The 14,768-nt window shown below is 42.9% G+C and overlaps 2 long non-coding RNA genes across 2 annotated transcripts in view; both read right to left on the reverse strand.

Moving 5' to 3' along the window:
- The window catches only part of LOC123586889, a 32,556-nt gene extending 32,135 nt beyond the window's left edge, over positions 1-421 (reverse strand). The window contains exon 1 of the long non-coding RNA XR_006707008.1: positions 269-421. This is a non-coding gene — a long non-coding RNA (uncharacterized LOC123586889). The remainder of the gene's footprint in view (positions 1-268) is intronic.
- The window catches only part of LOC123586883, a 236,387-nt gene that overhangs the window by 86,404 nt on the left and 135,215 nt on the right, over positions 1-14,768 (reverse strand). The gene's annotated exons all lie outside the window — the stretch shown is intronic.

The following is a 14,768-nucleotide window of genomic DNA, read 5'->3' on the forward strand; positions in this document are numbered from 1 at the left end:
CCCCTGAACAAGGAGAACTCTTTTGATTCCCCCTCATGTAGACGTAGACAGCATTTGAAATCCAAAGGACTATTACTTTCACATCTGTTGGCATCTATCTAGTTGCTGTCTGAAGTACTCCCTGTACAAAATGTGCACAACTGCCGATATTAATTATCTCATAAATTCTCTCGAAACCTGTAAAATCAATGCTCTCCCCTGGAGAGCCACTCTCCCTAATGTTATTAGCACCCCATTTCCTCTCCCCTTGGCTACCATCCCCACCAACCTCAGGACTGGTTCTGAGTCACAGGCCATTTTACTTTCGGTTCAGCTGGGCTCCTAACACCCTCTTTGATCATCAAGACAGGGCAAAGGAAAGCAGAAACATCATTTTCTGAGGCCCTATTAGTAGAGAAAAGTTAGATAAATGATCCTTAATGCTTTCATTACAAAAAAAGAAAGTGATTCTAATTCTAATCAAATGGAATAGGGTAAGGGGAGAATTCAATTAATTATCATGTAAAATTAAGTTATTTCAAAACCCTGGAAAGACTTTCTGTTTTAACATTCTGTGATGATTTTATTTAAATATATCGTATTCTCACCTTCTGAAATGACTGAATTAATTTTAAGTAGACATTAACTTTGAAGCCAAAAATGATGAAATGTTTAACCAACTGGCCTGTCATGGTTAATCATGCCCTCCTACCAAACACTTTCTGTTCAACTCACAAGAATATAAACTCTCAGTTCCAGGTACTAGGGGACAATGCTCAGATGCTGGCAAATCTCTCTTCCAATAAACAGCCTTTTTTAAAAAAAAGTTTGCCAGGACCCTAATTGATGGATAAATGTCATGTAGGGTCAAGGTCCTCTCCAGATGAGACCCACATAAATGAACTTCAAAAGTCCTTCATCCCATAGCAAAGCAATGGGATGCTCTACTGATCCCTTGGTTTAAGAAAAGGTATATGTATGTATGTGTGTGTGTGTGTGTGTGTGTGAGAGAGAGAGAGAGAGAGACAGAGACAGAGACAGAGAGAGGAGAGAGAGAAGAGAGAGAAATTGATTTGGTCTTTGATATGTTCATCCCCCAGTGTTCTGTTGTCATTGTTCCATGGGTTTTGGATAAAAATATCACCAAAGAAGTGGCACCCAACATTAGACTTCATATGAAATATTATTAGAGAGCATAGGTACCTAATGAAAAATTATCTAATATTAACTATTCGTTCATTCACTCACTCGTTAATTCATTCAATAACTAACTTGAAAACCCACTAAATGGCAGCCATTAGGTATTGAGAATGCAGAGATAAGTGAGGCAGAATCCCTGCATTCGAAGAATTAATACTCCAGCTGCTGGACAAATCAACCAATTAAAAAATGCGGAGTGACATATGTGGAACTTGAGAAACGTAACAGAAGACCATGGGGGAAGGGAAGGGAGACAAAATAGTTACAAACAGAGAGGGAGGGAGACAAACCATAAGAGACTCTTAAATACAGAGAACAAACTGAGGGTTGATGGGGGAGGGGAGAAGGACAGGGGAAAACAGGTGAGGGGCATTGAGGAGGGCACTTGCTGTGATGAGCACTCGGTGTTGTACGTAAGCGATGAACCATGGGAATCTACCCCCAAAACCAAGAGCACACTGTATACACTGTATGTTAGGCAACTTAACAATAAATTATATTAAATAAATAAATACATAAATAAACACATAAAAATAAATTAAAAAGTGCAGAGTGAGCTGTACAAGACAACGAAAATTGTATATGGTACTAAGAGAAGAAAGGTAATATTCTCAGAAAAGTTGGCATGTGAGATACATTTTATTTAAAAAAAAATTTTTTTTTTCAACGTTTATTTATTTTTGGGACAGAGAGAGACAGAGCATGAACGGGGGAGGGGCAGAGAGAGAGGGAGACACAGAATCGGAAACAGGCTCCAGGCTCTGAGCCATCAGCCCAGAGCCCGATGCGGGGCTCGAACTCACAGACAGCGAGATCGTGACCTGGCTGAAGTCGGACGCTTAACCGACTGCGCCACCCAGGCGCCCCATGAGATACATTTTAGAGAATAATTAGGAGTCACTCAAACCAAGAGTAGGGGGAAAATGGAAAATCTGTGTGAATGCAGGAAAAAAAAATGGATGAATGAATTTTTGGTCCATCTTGGTCAATGAGTTATCACATCCCTACCAATTAAGGCTGGTAGGCTAGAACCCTCTTTCCCCCAAAAAACATAAGAGCTAAGCTATGGTAAGACTTAACGTTTGAAAACAATCAATTGGAAAAATACATTTGGGGGTCACATGGGTGGCTCAGTTGGATGAGCATCCAGCTCTCGATTTCAGCTCAGGTCATGATCCCAGTGTCATGAGATCCAGTCCCACACGGGGCTCTGCACTGAGCATGGAGTCTGCTTAAGATCCCCTCTCCATCTCCCTGCCCCTCTCCCTTGCTCATGTTCTCTCTCTCTAAAATAAAAAAGAAAGAAAGATAAATACATTTTGGTTTACTTAAAGAATCAATGTTCCTCATTCTAAGAAAACAAATCTTGTTCTATCAAAAGTTCAATGACATTTTATTCTATTGCTGCAACTGAATCTTTAAGCTCAGTCTTCTGGAAAGCAAACAAGAAATTGTGCAATGTTTGAGGATACTGTATTATATTTTTAGACATAGAAGTTTACGCGTTTGAAAAGCATGGACTTAGTTTGGAATCCCAGCTTCCCCACATAACAGCTGTGTGACTGAGCAAATTAACTTTTCTGATACTCAGTTTCCTCATCTGCTTTATTAGTGGCAAAGATTTCTTCCTTATTTAATTTCTTCCCTATTTAATACAGCTGTTGGGAGAATTAAACACTGTACGTAAAAGTCCTGATACAGTATCTGGCACTTGGTGCATGTTAATTCTGTTCCCTTCCCCTTTTCTCAGGAATGGGGGTTCTGAACAGGGGAAATAAGATAGTCATAACTGTCCATGTTCCGGCAACACTGATATTTGCCTACTTGGCCTCATGTAAGTCAGCCAGGCTTGACTCAGTCTGACCATGTTCCCTTTCACTAGCTGGAAAAAAAAATAATACTCAGTTATGGATCTTGGATGCCAAAAGAGAGCTAGCACTCACCATTTCATTTACACAATGGAGAGACACCTGCAGCATAGTTTGTAGAACAGAATAGAATTGTTATAAAAAATATCTCCCATGGCAGCAAAGACACTTATAGTTAATGAGCTAATAAATATTGTCAAGTGACCTTTCTCTTGCCAAGTCTTAAATCGTAAAGAGAGGGGGAAGGGAAGGATTAGAACTGCGTATTTGCTACAGAGTTCAAATTCTGGGCTTCTTCTAGCTAACTTTTATTACTATTGACCATATTTTAGGCTTGTCAGGCCACTAATTCTCCATATTGCTGGACATTGCAAGTTCCTTATAGGCCAGTGTCTGGCAGAAAGCAAAATATTCTTTCTCATCTCAGTAATGGCCCTTGGCCTGTTTGCTTCTCCTTTTGCTGCCAGAGTAGAGGAGGGAGATTGGCCTTCTGTGCTGCAAAATTAGCCATTTTGGTCCCATTTCTCTCCAGAAATTCTTATGGACACTTGTTCTCAATATTCCCTTAAAAATACATAGACTTAGAGTTTCGAATCCTGATACGTCATTCTAAATACCTAGGCTATTTCAATTCCTTTTATTTTCGTTTTAGTACCACAGTTTTATTTATGTGTGTTAAATACATACACACAGAAAATAGCATCACATATCATTTGGTAATATTAAAGAACATATATGAAGCAAGTTAGTGAGTGCTTCTGACAGAGCAGAGGAGAAAGATAGGTGAGTGGAGATAGAAAGGGGGAAAATGTGAATTTCTTTATGTAGGTTGGAAATGACCAAAGGCAATGAGCTGAGAGGTATGATTAAGTCAACTCCCTGCACCTGAAGTCCAAAATAATAAGTAATGTTTTGAACGCTATTGAGAGAGAATGCTGAATAAGGCAACCATCACATGTGATATGACCAAGTGACTGAATATAGGTATTCTACAGAGGAACCTTATTTCTTTGTGTAATACTATTTTATATCAGGCATGCATAGAGATTTCAGTGTTTTCATTTAGAACCAGTACTGACTGATTATGGAGATGGCCAATTCCTGGAATATGAAATTAGTAACAAAATGTAGTTAATCATTTCACGCAAGACTAATGTGGACCAACCATCCTTTCTCACCAATTCTTTTTAATCTGATATCACAACTCACCCTTCTTCAATTTCTAAAGACAGCCAGTGTGGTAGTTTAAAAAGATATTCCCAAAATTTTCCTTTAAGAAGTAGAACCTAATTCCCCTCACCTTGAATATGGGCTGATTTTAGTGATTTCCAATTAACAGAATGTGGTGAAATGATGGTGTTAGACTTCCAAGATTAAGTCACAAAAGGCATTGCGACATCTTTTTGTTCTCTCTCTTAGACTACTTTCTACTTTGGGGAAAATCAGTGCCATGTTGTGAGTATTCTGAAGTAACCCTATGTAGAGACCCCTTGCCACACAGCTAGGAATGTAGACCTCCTGCCAACAGCCATTGAGGCAACCATCTTGGAAGTGGCTTCTTCAGCCCCAATCAAGCCTTCAGATGACCTCAGTCCTGACTGATTCTGTGTCTTCCCCCTCCTGATAGACCAAGATCCAAAGTTCCCCAGCTAAGCTCCTCCTGAATTTCTTACATACAGAAACTGTGAGATAATATACTCTTGTATTAAGCCATGAAGTTTTTGGCTAATATGTTATGTGGCAAACAATAACTAATGAAGGTAGATTGATTATAAAACGTGGTCCTTTAGCTTTTGCGAGGCATACGAGTTCTTTGGCTGTCAGACATTATTTTGATTCCTTTCATGCTTGCTTATGGATTGCAGAATCAGTTTGCTTTGAACACTTTCATTTTTCCCAAAGAAATGGTGAGTTTTCCTTTATTCTTCTTAGAGTTATTTCAGTGCCTATCTTTGAGACATAGCAGAAAGAGCATTGTATTTGTGGGTTCCAGCCTTCAGATAGATATCTGTGAAAAGGTGTTACCCCAAAGCAGAATGTGATCCCTGAACATGCCCACTCTTCTTCCCTTGTCTGTCTTCATTCTCCTCCCCACTTGGGACCTCCTTTGAGCTCTCCCTCTCAACTGTCAAGTCCTCCCCATGAAAGAAAGACTTGCTGGGTGCTTTACCTGTGGGATGGTTGGGTTGAGGGCCAGAAACAAGGCAAGAGTAGTCTTGCCTAAGCCTGGAGAAAATGAATTGTCACTTCTAGCATGGAAAAATGAAGACTGGTCAAGGAGGGCTTGGTCCACAAGCAAAACAGGAATAGAAACCTGCCTTCTATCTGAGATATAAGCCTAAGATTTAGCTAATGGGGAAATAGCAGTAAGAACTCTGGTGGCATCAGGATGTCCTGAGTTTCCAATGGCCTCTTTCTTGAAAAGATCCTGTTTCTTCTCTTGTCTTTGGTGAGATCACAGACCCCTTACTTTCCCCCTACCTCAGTCCCTCCTCCTCCACTGGTAGATCTCCACATTTTGGAACGCCTTGGGTTTCATCTTGGACCTTCTTATTCTATGCAGCCATCTTGAAATAAACCTCCATGGCAACGATCCCAGACCGACGTCTTTGGACCCTCCTCTGGATTCTAGATACATCCTTCGTATCTCTAGTTGGTTGTCTAAGAAGCAACACACCCCGCAACAATTCCCACCTCACAACAAATTACTGTTTGTTTCATCAACTACCCAAACCCCAGATCTGGAAGTTATCCTTCATCCTCTCTTTCTCCTAAACTCCCACATTAACTCAGTAGCAACTCCTCTTTGAACTTACTTCCAGATGTAACATTTTCTCTCACTTGGCCTGCTTCCTCTCTTCCTCTCAACGGTCCATTTCCTACATAACTAACCCTAAGCATAAACAATGATTCAAATGATACCTTGCGATTATTTTTGACCATCGTGAGAACAAAATACAAACCTCTCACCCTGCTTTAGGAAGCCCTCCATAATCCATAATCTTTATGAAGCCATACACTCCCTCCTTCCAAATGCACCACCTCCCTTCTGTTCCTCAGACACATCAGACACCTTCCTCCCTTCAGACTTTCACACTTGCTACGACCTGTGCTTGAATTCTCTGCTTCCTGATCATTGCATGTCTGGTTCCTTCTTGACATTCAGTCCTCAATTTTAATACAACCTCCTCAGCTCGGTCATTCCCAGCCAACTTTCTTTTTCTTTCTTTTTTTTTTTTTAAATGTGTATTTACTTACATTGGGGGTGGAGGGGCAGAGAGAGAGGGAGACAGAGAGGATCCCAAGCAGGCTCCCCACTGTCAGTGCAGAGCCTTGACACAGAGCTGAAACCCAAGAACTGTGTTTTCAACCTGCACCGAAATCAAGAGTCGGACACTTGACTGACTGAGCCACCCAGGCGCCCCTCACAGTCAGCGTTCTAAAATGGCCAGCCAGCCTCTCACCATGTCACCAAATTCCTGCTGTTTGTGTAGCTCCACCAAAAGCATCTTGATTCTTTTCCTGCTTGTTTTATTTTTTGTAATTTTTGTCTTCTTTCATTTGTATGTGGCCTTCACCTCGGACAGTTCTTGGCACAAAGTAAGGGCTCAGTTAATATTCATAAAATACATTAATGAGTGATGGACTGTTCCTAACATGAGGCTCGATAATATTCCCCAACTGTCCCCACTACTAATTCTTTGGTGAAATTCCTTGATGGTTGGCAATCAGCAGCTTGGTAATGAGCAAGGGTTTCTGTCTGATGTGGGGTTTTTTTTCCTGAGAAAAACACAGTGCCTCATTTCCTGGAGGGCCTGGTGATAGGGCTGATACAGGAGGCTGCCACATGGTAGACTGGTATGCACCTGCCTCGAGAACAGAGTTTATATCACTCATTGGAAGAAACAGGGAAGTTATGAAAAGTGACTGGCTGCAGAGGACTTGACATTTTGCCTCAAAGCTCTAAGAGGAAACAAAGGCAGAACTGTTGAAAAAAACGCCCATATTAATTGGCACATCATATACCTCCCCTAAGTAACATTAATTTGAAAGGAAGGAAAAAAATCTCCCAAGATTTTTTTTAGAGCTGAACACCGGGTACTTTTGCTTTGTGAGGCCCAGCAGGCCAGATTCCCACTACGTGTGCCATCCAAAATCCTTGTGTGTGGTGCATCCATACTAATACCTCAAGGTTAAGCTAACAGCCACAGCAGAAGAGATAAACAAGCATGTTTCTTATTTACAGCTATGTTTACACTTTTAGCTTCCAGGCAACTTAATTATTTGATTTTAATGCACACGTCCCTGTTAGGAGTTATCAGCACCTGACAAAACGGACTCAGCCTAATGTCCTGGTTTTAAAGTACAGCATGTCAAGCAAAAAGAACGATACAAATATTTCAGTCTGTTTTCTTTAAACATACGAGAATAAGGTTCCAGAGAGCTTACATCACTTCTCCGAAGTTCTGTTAAGTCCACAGCTGAGACAAAGTAGAACACATGTTATAGAAATGTAAACACACTTTAACTTACCCCTTAACATATTAAAAGTGAAGCTCTAAATTCAAGCCAGTAATTTTGAAATTAGGAACATTCAATTCAATTAATGGAGGGGCTTTCTCCACCTCATGTATCAGCTCCTTTTGTGGCCGAGAGTTTGGTTTATATATATATACATACATATATATATGTATACACACACATATATATGTGTATATATCGCATATATATCGTCGCCTGCCTTTTTCTGTGAACTTGATTTTAAATTTAATAGTCACTAAATTACAATGTTAGCTAAGCTGTTTTTTTCTCCTATGACTTAGTTTTCAGTCTGAGAAAGAGTTGATGATGACTGTAAAACATTTAACAGACATAAGATCACACGCAGTGATATTTTAATGCAAAGCTTTTCCAGGGACTGGCAAAAGTTACAAACGGTAAACTATTCCAATGGCTTAAATAACTTCCACCCATGTTTCTTGTAGCCCAGCTCTCTAAGGAACACTGACATTACGTACCAAAACTATGAGCTATCAAGACGATATAAAAAATGCCAAGTTGCTTTACGCGGAGGTATTTTAACTAGGGAGATGGCTGGAGAGATCAAAGGCTAAATATAAAGTCAATTTTTAAGTGCTATCCACACATTAAAGAACTTTAATTGCTTAGCCTACTTTTTAAAGGCTGTCAGTGTTTAACAGTAGTTTCTTTGCCCAGGAGAAAAGGAAAGGAGGGGAGAGGAAGGGATAGAAGGTGAAACAGAAGAAAAAAGTAAAAAAACCAAAAACCAAAAACCACAAAGATTAGCTAGCCTTTTTTGTGCACCCAAGCAATTAAAGAGACATCTTAAGAGAATGCAAAATAAAGACATCGGCTCTTGAAGCTGAGGTGACCGTGATATCTGGCTTCCAGAAGCTGGACATTAATATCACCACTGTCGGTGGCAATACCAGAGTTTCTATAAGCGGGTTAGTAGCTATTGTCCTGCTGGAAGCAGCAGCCTGGAGCTTGTCTTGCAGCCCCATCTGCACAGCAAGCACGATACTTTTACCTTAGATTGTATCATTCTTTGGGTGGCCTTGGGACATTGATAAAAATCAGAGGGATGAAAGTGTCTCTTGCACACAGGCACCTCACCTTTCACCCCTGCCACTGCCGTGTCAGTACACGTGTACCCCTTACATACTTTTCAGAATGGAGAGACAATTAGTGCAGAAGCCAACGAGATGAAGACACGCTCCTCTCTTATTAGAACTGGAAAGGATTTAAGAAATCAAGACTGCAATCAGAAGGTCACACAAGGAGCTGAACAAAATGTTGATAAATTATTGAATCTGGGTGACTGAGAGGTGGAGGTTTTACGACGGCATTCTCACTAACTTATGTAGATTTGAAAACGTTCGTAATGAAAAATGAAGGAGAGAGAAGGAGGTGGAAAAGGTGACAGAAGGAGGGAAGGAAGGAGGAGGAAGGGCAGGAAGGAAGAAGGGCCCCAAGTCCCATGGAAGAGAAACCCTGCTAGTTTCCCCCTAAACCAAAGGTAAAGAATGACCATGGCAGAGGACTTCATGCTTCACACTCTGCATTTATATGCCTGAGTAAGCCAAGACTCGCCTTCTGACCCTACCTTTCACCCACGTCTCTCTCTTCTGCAGAAATTGTCCCACCAATGACCTCAGCTCTTGGGAACCAAGGAGCCCTTTCAGACAGGTTTGGCAATGAGGGTCTGGATCTATCCAAAGGTAGACATTCAGCTGTGAAGTCAGAACGCCCCAGGCTTCGGTCCTCCGTCGATCTTCCCTGCGCCACTAGAAAGAAAAACCCAGCACGTCCGCCTCCCACCTACACAGCTTCATCACAGACAAGTAGATGGGGGCTTATTTTATGGGTTCTATTTGCAATCATTGTATAGACGCTTTTATATTTTGAAAATTCTTCACTGCTCAGCAGGTCCAGAAGTGCATGTCAGCTCTTCATATGCCAAATGAACAACCTGCCTCTTCGGGTGCCAAGTTCAGAAAGTATTTAGAAGGAAAATTAAGGGAGCTTGACTTAATGAGTAGGGGAGTTAGCTCTTCATGACAAATGGAAATTAGTAGACCGACCTACTCATATTCCGCCCCACGTGTTGTTTTTCTCTCTGCCACTAAGCACTTCTCTGGCCATACATAGGCTGGAAAACTACTGGGAATGTTGATGAGGTCCCTGGGAAGTAATTTTATATAAGGTCCAATCGACTCACCAGAAGGGTCCTAAGGACCTGCTACGTGCCACGAACTATGCTATGTGCTGGAAATAAGATATAAACGATGCCAAGAAGGTCAAAGTCAAGTGGATACGGTTAAGAAAGGAATCACCAATGAAAATACACTGATACATGTATTCCTAGGTGTTTACACAGAGAAATCACATGAAGACAGAAAAGGCTAAGAAAAGGACATGGCATTATGAATTGAGGGACGATGGAGGGGGCGGTGGGGCTGGGCACCCGCTGATAGTGTGGAAAGGGAGAGCACTGCAGGAAGAAGGAACAGAATGTACCAAGTCTCAGACCACCTGCAGTGTGGAGCATGCACACGCAACTCACTGGGGGAAACAGTCTTTGAGCAAACATTATGTATCTTCTGTATTCATAAGCTAGGTGTGAACGGCAGATATCAATAGAAATTGAAAGTGGTCCTTGCAATGTCTGCTCGGGACAGCCGGTGAGGGTCTCTCCTGGACTCAGGCTGGGGGTCAGGAGGCAGAAAGGGCTCTTCTCAAGCTCTGGACAAGAGTATCTCACACTCAGGGAAATTAAAGCTCCTCAGGGTGGGGATTTAGGAGCAGAAGGAACAAGTAAAGGCAAGATAAGCCTTAGGAAAAATTGCAGCAAAGTCTAGCTCTGGTGGCCCTTTCTTTGTCCATTTCTTTGGATCCTCCTAGATCCCTTCTTTCCTCAAATCTGCTTCTTGACCACCCTCCCCGACCCCACAAACACACACAGTCACCAAAGACCTCGTGGACAACTTTAGTCCTAGATTGCCTTTCCCAGAAATGACCCTTACTCCAGAACTCAGTGCCTTCTCTCCAAAGTGTGCCGTCCCTTCAACTCCAGGGACCTCAATCTCATGCTAAAAGGAAAATGAGCAAAGTGAATAGTAGGATTTGAATGATTAAGATCCTCTCAAATCTCTCTGGGGACCCGTCTTTTCCTGTTTAAATAGCACTGTTTAACTCAAATTATACATGGTGTTTCAGGCAGTGTGGAAGGGGTGTTCTAGGGAGGGACTTGTTTCCATGGTCCTTGGAGCCCACACCGCCCACTCGAAGCTCCAAGTGTAAACTTGGCCCCGGGGGAAAGAAAGAAAAAGAGGAAACAGCTCTCCCACCTGAGCGAGGAGTCACCCTCTCTATTCTCTGTCCCGGATCTATTCCGCCAGATTATGAGGAGCCCGGGGCTGCCCTGGGCTAAGCTGTGTCTCTCCGTGAAGGCCGAGAGCCTGTGCAAGATGGGAGAGAGCGGCCGGCAGCAAGGGAAACACGGCTCTGGGACCCGGGTCTGCCCCGACCAGTTCTCGGCCCCTGCAGCCCAGACATTCAGCCAGGCACTCACATAAGCCCAGCGCCTTCCATAAGGGGCTTCGTAACCGCCCCCCTCCATTCCCCGCTCCTAATCCTCACTTAATCACCTAGTTCCTTCCCCAGGTGACCATGTGTTCCACATGTTCAGGGGAACCTGATCCAAACTCTAGCATCCCCTCTGCTGCCCACCGGGCACAGCTCCTGCCCTCTTGTGATTCTTTTTCTTTTTTTTTTTTTTTTTTAATGTTTATTTATTTTTAAGAGAGAGAGAGAGCACAAGCAGAGGAGGGGCAGGGAGAGAGGGAGACTGAGGATCCGAAGCAGGCTGTGTGTTGTGAGCACAGCCCGAAGCGGGACTCGAACCCACAAACCGTGAGATCACCACCTGAGCTGAAATCAAGAGTCTGACGCCTAACCGACCGAGCCACCCAGGCACCCCGGTCTCTGTGATTCTTGTAGACATTTGATCAGGACTTCTTGGCACGCCTTGGATCCTCAGGCCCCTGTCGGTGCTGCACGGAATCCTGTCTCTTCTGGGATGCAGCCCTAACAAAGCCATCTCTGGCTCAAATCCACCCCAGCTGGGCCTCCCCTGAGCAGAGAATTTTTCTTTTGGAAACTGCATTGCCAGGTTTTCCTCGGAGCCGGGGGTTCAACATCCACTGATGAGGCTGGCCTGGATCCTCGGTGGCTGTTCCGTGGCTCCTGCTGCCTGGGTGAGGCATCGCTGGGGTCGGGCTCCAGCAGCTGGGTGTGGAATAACCCCCAGCTTCACCACCACAAGAGGCAGCTGTGACCAAAAAGCCTGCCAAACTGGAGGGATCGGGAGTCTGGAATGTTTTCACCTCTTTGTTTCTCTAGTTTCAGGAAAAGAGACAAAAGTAATCTCGAGGGGGGAAGGGAATCTTATCGGCTGGAGAGAACTCAAGGAAACCTCAGCTGTTTCGCAGACTCACTCGTTTATTTGCTATGCAGTCACCCTGATAGCCCCCACTGGGCTCCCTTCCCTTCCCTGTAAACAACTGGCTCTAATTAAACTCGTTCTCTTGGATGAAGGTATATAACCTTGGAGAGTCCATAAAAAATGGCTTCACTCTTAAGACTTCAAAAAGCGCGTGGTCCCTTTGTCAGGCCCTAGACAAGGTTAATTTATGTCGTCGCTATCTTACTCTGAAGGACTCTAGTTACTTCACATCTGTTCTCTGTCTAATCTTTGTAGGAACATTGCGGTGGTCTTGGCAGCTCAATGCATCCAGTGGTCTCTTAACCGTTTCCTGCCCAAAATGTCCAGGCGTTCAGATTTGATTTTCTCTCCCCCCTTGTCCCCATAAAAGCTTTCAATTTCCTCTCAGCCAGTGTCCTGACTGCTTCGTGTTCTCTGACTCCAGCACGGAGGGACTGTCCTGCTCCCCAGACTGGCTGACTTCAAGTACAGACTGGGAAGCCCCGCAGGAGGAGAAGGCAATCCATATTGCATTTTCAAAATGGAGAGAAAAGATGACATGAGACGGGAAATTATGCAAGAAAACATGGATGGTAGAGAAGACTGTTTTTCAATCTGTGGTTGCAATTAGAATTTTTTTTAGAATTGTTTTAAATTAATTAGAATAAAAATATCAGAGTAAATTACATTAAGGCATTCTTTGGTAAAAACATTTGCTTTAGGGGTGTGTGTGTGTGTGTGTGTGTGTGTATGTGTTCTGGGTCGGAATTCAAAATTCACTCCTTCCTGTGGGTGCCTGGGTGGCTCAGTCAGTTAAGCGTCCGACTTCGGCTCACGTCATGATCTCATGGTTCATGAGTTCGAGCCCCATGTCAGCCTCTGTGCTGACAGCTCGGAGCCTGGAGCCTGCTTCAGATTCTGTGTCTCCCTCTGTCTGCCCCTCCCCCACTCACACTCTGTCTCTGTCTCTATCTGTCTCTCTCTCTCTCCCTCAAATATAAACATTAAAAAAAATTAAATTCACCCCTTCCTATAAGTTGTAGTCAAAATAGTTTGAAAGGCTGGTGTGGCACCTTTGGAGCTGTCTTAGCTCTACAACATTACTGTCCTCCACCAAGGTGACTATGAACCAATCCATTATCTTCTCCAAGTCTTTTTTCTCCTCTTCAAATGGGGAATAATAGTAGGCACCCTACTGACCTCACAGGGTGGTTGAGAGGCCCTCATAAAATAAAATGTTATGAGCTCTAGAACAAAGTTCTATGCCACTCAAAATCTGCTCCACAGACTAGAAGGGGCTCCACAAAAGATTCTAGGTATGGTACTGGATGGAAGCCTGGGGCTTGGGCTTGGCTTCAGTGCCTCACACATTGCTTAATTTATTCAAAGTACTTATGGGATGCTTGCAGTGCATTGAGGACTATTTTAAACTTTTCTTTCTTTTTTTTTTTTTTTTTAGAGACAGTAAGAGAGCGTGCATGTGAGCAGGGGAGGGGCAGAAGCAGAGAGAGAGAAAGAGAGAGTCTCAAGCAGGCTCCATGCCCAGCACAGAGCCCAGTGCAGGGCTCTCTCACGACTGTGAGATCATGACCTGAGCCAAAATCAAGAGTCAAAGGCTTAACCAGCTGATCCAGCCAGGCACCCTGGGAACTATTTTAGTGTCAGGGGATAAACAGACCAAGTCTTTGCCTTCACAGGCTTGTGTTCTAGTGTGGGTTGAGCCAAATAAAAATAACAATAATAATAAAGAAAGAAGAAGAAATAAAAAGGTAGTGTATGATTTGATGTTAAATTGTGTGGGGAAAAGTAAAATGGTCTACTAGTAGGCCAGTGCATCTGTTACTAAGATTATCTAAGACCCACTGCAAGTTTTTTTAGCAAGTTTTGGTGGCCAAAAATGTTGGCAAATCTCTGTGCAGTGGTGTTACTTTGAAGTAATGTGCTATGTAAGGCACCCAAAGACCCTTTTGTGAATGATACCTTCTCATGCTCTCCCCTGAGAGCTTTCTGGGGTGAACAACCTGGGGCATCTCTCAGTTACATCACCATCAGTTTTAATAAAACTAGGCTCTAAAGTAACAGGAAGGTCTTCATGTCTAGAAGAGAAGTAAACACATGGAATTTGTTATCTGAACTAGTTGTAAAGCCAAAACACAGACAGGTTCAAGACAGGTTTAGATAAATACCTAGGCAGTAAATGCTTAATGGCATTCAACATTTTCCAAAGACCTTGTGCTAAGGAATCCTAAGAGCCTGTGGGTGCTCTTGGCTCCTTTGTGCCAAGCCATGTATTTACTAATCATTATCATCAATACCGGGTTAACTACTGCCTTATGACTTAAGTCCCAGGCCTCAAGCTTTTATGATAATTTTTAGCAGCAAGGGCCAAATCAGCAGACCACAGATGTTGAGCATTGACTGTGAAGCAATAAAACAGCCAGGGGACTGGGGCTGAGAAACCTGGATGTTCATTCTAGCTTCCAGTTTTAACAAGTCAGTTCATATTTCTGAGACTCATGTTCTCCTTTGCACAAATATTTAGTCTTGATGAACTTTGAGGCCCCACTCAGTGTAGGAAAAACAAAACTAAAAAAAAAAAAAAAAAATCCCAACGTGAGACTGTCATGAGATCCTATCCTTATCTGGGGGAGAAACCAACATGCTGTGGCCATGATGCTTTTATGAGGTAATGATATGCTTGTGAATAAGCCATG

Source organism: Leopardus geoffroyi, chromosome B1 (genome assembly GCF_018350155.1).
Source record: "Leopardus geoffroyi isolate Oge1 chromosome B1, O.geoffroyi_Oge1_pat1.0, whole genome shotgun sequence".
Taxonomy (NCBI): Eukaryota; Metazoa; Chordata; class Mammalia; order Carnivora; family Felidae; genus Leopardus; species Leopardus geoffroyi.